Raw genomic sequence first — 5,953 nt, 5'->3', positions numbered from 1 at the left:
CAAATTTTATATGGTAATATGTATGCTTTTTATTAGCATGTTAAAGAAATGATCTAGCAGCAAGCCTATTACCACAATAATTCAAAGCAGTACATGAGTAAATAATATTTTGAGACATCTGAAAAAAACTGCAGTGTGGTGTAAAAATATCTATGATTTGTTTCCATGACAGAGTCACAGATATTGTTACTACCATTGTGGTCTGTTGCCTATGTTCATAATCGAAAGGAAGTGCTAAATTTCAAAGATGTTAATTGCTTTCCGTTCAGTCACAGACTCCATAAGTTCTATTCTTGAAGCCCAGGTTAAGAATCACTGCCTTAGAATGAGTTCTCTTTAAAGAGCACCCCTAGGGCCTCATGCTAAAAGACATAGCTGCCCATCCCTGCAGTTCATTGCACAAGCCCAGACAAATCCAAATCCCAGCCAGGACTCAAGCTGGGAACCCTACTATATTCAGATGAAACATTTTTAAAAATAGATGGGTCTATTATTAGCATATTTCTAGATAATCAAGAGATCTTCTTGACTGGGTCAGTTTTAACCTGGCATTGCTTTCGGGTATCCACAATCCCCACCAATCTACCTACCACACTGTGAAACGAGTGATCATTTAAAATGCAAATATTATCGTTTCACTCCCCTACTTAAAATACTTGGCCCTTCTGGCCCTCTATCACTTTCAGAAAAAAAGGCATAAGCAGGTTTCCACATGTTAGCCCATCTCCTTCCCCTACCCAACCACACATTAGACCATCGTAATTCAAAATCACTAAAACACATGCAGTTGCCTCCTATTTTTGTACATACCATTCCATTTTCCTGGAATGTGCTCCCACCCCATCCTCACCCAGCAATTTCTTCTTATTCTTTAAAATCCAGCTCAAGCACTAACTCCTCTGAGAGAAGGTGTCAGGCCTTCCCTGGCCTCCCTGGGAAAAGTTTATTACTTTCTCCTATGTGCTACCACTCACTGAACCTTGACTATACATATAGCGTGGCACTTATATAAACTAGTTTATTGAATGAGCTAGACACAGTAGGGTGTAAGCAGAAAGCAATATAATTCTTTCACACCACTGCTTCACACCACAAGCTCTGTGGAATCATTTTTCCCCACCCCTGCATGAAATTTCAGACAGAGCTCATACCTTTTTCAGTCACTCTCAGATATTAAAAAATAGTTTTGTTTTTTAGGGATTAAAAATTCTAGTCTAGTCTAATATATCACAGCTTCAGTCTGTCACCTATTTCCAACCTTCTTCCCTCCCCCAGCTCAGGTCTAACTCAGCCAGGAAATTTGCAGTGGGGGAAGGGGAGGGAGTGTGGTTGGCTTCTTCCCTCATCCATTTCCTCCTTCATCCCAATTACTGTACTGCCTCAGACCAGGGCCTCCAAGGTTGAAGCACAGGGAAGGACTAGAAAGAGTGGACAAAACAAGCTTTTCTTCACTGGTTCAATTTTAACCTGGCATTGGAGAGTGTCACAGATGTCCAAAGCTGATACTTTCTCCAGAGGGTTCCTTGGAACTCCCCTGTCACTGGAAATCTCTCACCTGCAGTTTTCTTGACTTGGGCAACACCTCCCCTGGCTGGCCTTGAAACAGAACAGGACCCTGTGGGACCCTCCTGGGTACAAAAGCCTCTCCATTTCTTGTTTGCAGGAAAAGATTTCAGGCTCCCTCTCAGAGTACCAAAAGGCAAATTCAGTTGTTAAAGAAGGAAGAGAAGGAATGCAGAAACAAAGGAGGAGCAGTCAAGAAACAATAGTACAGCGATAAACTAGAGTCCTAGTTCCTCCTCAAGGACTATATATAACAATATCTTTGAGGGAGTTCCCTGGCGGTCCAACGGTTAGGACTCAGTGCTTTCATGGCCCTGGCCGGGGTTCAAGCCCTGGTCCAGGAGCTAAGAACTATTATATATATCTTTGAGTTCTTCTTCAAGAACTAAAATACCTATCCAGGTGGAAGATGATACTTTCAGGCTGAGCACAGGATTCCTGGAACTCCACCCTGTTACATTACCACCAACCAACCAGAAAAAGTCGATCATCCTGTAGCCTTCACCCTAAATTTTGCTTATAAAAACTATTACCCCCCAAACCATCAGGGAGGAGATCTTTTGGGCAGGAGCCACCTATTCTCCTTGCTCGGTCCTGCAATAAACTTTTCTGTGCTCTAAACTCCAATATCTTGTTTTGTTTGGCCTCACTGTGTGTTGGACACACAGACTTGCATTTGGCAATAGCCTCTTTCAACTCCTCTGCCCCTGGTTTCTATCAGTCCATTCCTCTACTGGGGTTACTTCATACCTCTGACTGTTCTTCTTAGGGGACATCCCTTATAATATGACCCAACTGTTAATTCCTACTGTGGGGACTATTTCTGGCCCCTGGAAAACAGACTGCTTTGCCCATATGTTGGTGGAAATACAGCTCTCTGCAAGTGTTGCCCTTTCGTCTGTTGTCACAGGCTGATTTAGCCATAGCCTCTATCACCTTAAGATTTTGTTTTCTGATGTAAATCAGTTGCCGGTCCCTGCAAAATGTCAATCTCCAGAGAACCCATGTCAAGCCATTGGATTGTTTCTCTTGTAGCCTCATTCCTCTTAAGTGAGCCTCGAGTACCTCCTCCACACCCCGGGAACAGGAAAGACTCCAAGGCATTCTTAAAATTCTCTTCAAAAAAATCATCCTCTCTACTACTTTTCTTTCAATCAATCCTCTGGCTAAGGGGCCACAGATCATGCTTTGGAAGTCATCCATTAGCAAATTTCATAAAGATGGTATGTTACCTTTTTTTAAAATATGTGATCTCTTTGTTTTAGGCTTTGGATTCTCATATAAAACCAAAACAAGAAAGTTTCATCATAATATTTTTTGCATAAGACTGCATTCACTACTATACTGTGAGCTGCTTGACACCAGGAAATAAGTTTAACTCATTTTTATACCTCCAGAACCTAGCATAGTACACGGTATGGGGAAGGTGCTCAAAATTGTTTGTTGCATCCAGTTCAAGATATTGGACTAGGTACATGCATTGTTCACAATCCCTCCTATAGTCCACTAAAATAAAAGTACAGCAGTACATAAAAGAATAAAACTCTAACAGGAAAAAAATGAGATGAAGTTTAGAGGACTGCCAACAAGAGATTCCAACAAATTTCTGGGAGTAGGAAAGTGGATATGAGCAAGTTGGCAGGTGAAACAGATGGATGAAACCACAGTCTGGAATATATTATGAAGAAGCTACAGAGGAGATGGGAGCCAGCCTGCCTGGCAGAACCCTGGAGATACTCTGGGCTCTGAGTCAGCAAGTACAGAGGAAGCAGCAATGAGAAGTGAGGATTTAAACTGGGGAATTAATTGAAGATTTGTAAAAGAGAACAGCTGCATCAGTCTCCACCACCAAAATCCTTCCCAAATTCTTTGCCCAGAGTACCAGTTACTGGCATTTGCCAACAAGTAAAAAACAAAATTAAAAACAAAGCAGACAAAAACTAGAAGGCTTTTAGCTAAAAAATATTGAATGCCATGGAGAAAGTTAAGATTTCTAGTTTGAATATCAGCTTCCCAGAGAAATGACCTTTTCACTGGGCATTTAGAGGGCTAATAGCCAGATAATCAATTCCCAGCTTACTGACCCTGAAATAAAGCTTGCCAAGCCTACCTTACCTCATAAAGTCTTCCCTGTCAAAATTCCCAGTCAACCATTAGAGAAGAGAGCTACCTGGAAAACAGACCTGCTTTACCTGGGAAACAGTCTTGGTTTCCAAAACAGCAAAGACAGAAACCCACATTGACTACCTAGTAATTTCTCTCTAAAAACAAATGGACAGGGTAGTGACATCACCAAAAATTGTGAAGTGGGGAACTTCACTGCTCCATCCCTTCACAAAAGCAGCTAATTAGCTTGTAAACAAAACTGTCAGAAACAACTTTTGCAGAACTCTGGATTCTACTCAAAAACTTAAAACATTCATGGAAGGCTTGGTGAAAAAAAAGAAGTGGTTGCTACATGGTAAAAGAAAGAGATGTATCATTTTAAATTGCCTCTCTATCATCCCCCAATCTCCAGATTGGTAGTGGCTCCAAAGATGGTAGCCAACACCCCTGGAGTACCAGACGGAGCAACACAACTTATTCTCAAACACTTGTGGTTGTCCATTTCTACCTATCTGGCAGCCCTTTGAAGAATAGGCACAAAGATTTTCCTTTGTTTCACACAACTCAGAGTATTCTCAGGACTGGGACAGATTCTTAGGTAGCATTTACCAAAAACAATATAAGGCACAGATATTGGCTACAGAAGATTGTGGCAAGGGTCTGCAATGGGGACAAGTAATAGACAGACCAAAACACATGGGAAGGAAGAGGTTATGAAAAGAGCTATGTGTGGATAAAATGGATTTTGAAAGCTCACAGGGCTGAATGCCTTCACAGAGAAGGCCAGAGAGGACTGTAAGTTTCATTTATGGCTGACCTTTAGGCTCTACATAAGCATGAAGTGAAAGCTGAGACAGAGTTGTAAACAATGTGGCTAATGTTTCAAGGAGTGCAAGACAAAACTAATGTATCAAGAACAGCAGCAGATATTTTTTTTCCTTCTCTGGCCACAGGCACTTAAGAAAACTGTCAACACACTAGCTTACCACCAAGTTCATAGATCGTAGACGTTATTGCCCAAACCAAACAAAGAATAGAGTTGATACAAAAATAGTTCTGAAAAGTCACTAAACAAACAACTATAATTCAAAGCAAGCAGCAACAAAAGGCCATGAAAAGGGAAAGAATCTGATCTCCGGATGTACCAAATTAATAGTCAAAATGTCCAGTTTTCAACAAAAAGTTTCAAGACATGCAAAGAAATGAGAGTCTGACTCATTCCCAGTAAAAGATGAAATCAATAGAAATTGTCCCTGAGAAAGCCCCCAGACACTGGACTTAACTAAACAACGACTTTAAACTAAGTGTCTTACATATTTGTGTTTCTTCCCCCTTTCTGACTTACTTCACTCTGTACGATGGTCTCTAGGTTCATCCATGTCCATCCACATATATCACTTACATGTGGAATCTAGAAAAATTACAGATGAACTTATTTGCAAAGCAGAAATAGAGACACAGATGTAGAGAACAAACATATGGATGTCAAGGGAGGAGAGTGTACGATAAACCGGGAGATTGGGACTGACTTATATACACTACTATGTATAAAATAGATAACTAATGATAACCTACTGTATAGCACAGGGAACTCTATTCAGTGCCCTGTGGTGACCTAACTGGAAAGGAAATTCAAAAAAGAAGGGATATGTGTATACATATAGCTAATTCACTTTGCTGTACAATAGAAACTAATACAACATTGTAAAGCAACTATATGTCAATAAAAACATTTTTAATAAAATAAATCAAGTGTCTTAAATATGCTCAAAGAGCAAAGGAAAATCATGGACCAAGAACTGAAGGAAACTAAAAGAATACAGTGTTAAATACAGAATATCCAATAAAGCAAAATAAATTGTTTTAAAAAGAAAATAGAAATTCTGGAATATAATAACTAAAAAAATTCACTAGAACAGTTCAACAGATTTCAGCAGGGAAAAAACAATTGTGAGAAGTTGAAGATTGATCAGTTGAAATGATTTCATCTAAGGAGCAGAAAAAGAAGAATCAAAATAAATGAACAGAGCTTAAGGAAGACATAGACTACCACCAAGCATGCCAACGTAGGCATAACGGAAGTCCCAGAAAGAAAGCGAGAGAAATGAGCAGAAAGAATATTTGAAGAAATAATGGCTGTCCAATTCCAAAACTGGATGAAATATATGGATCTAAATATCCATGAAGCTCAACGAACACTAAATAGGAAAAATTCAAAGACTTACACCAAAACATACTATAATCAAATTGTTGAAAGAGAATCTTAAAATAAAAAAGAGAGAAG

This window comes from Bubalus kerabau, chromosome X (genome assembly GCF_029407905.1).
Source record: "Bubalus kerabau isolate K-KA32 ecotype Philippines breed swamp buffalo chromosome X, PCC_UOA_SB_1v2, whole genome shotgun sequence".
NCBI lineage: Eukaryota > Metazoa > Chordata > Mammalia > Artiodactyla > Bovidae > Bubalus > Bubalus kerabau.
The sequence above is the reverse complement of the archived record's forward strand: the minus strand, read 5'-3'. Positions refer to the sequence as shown.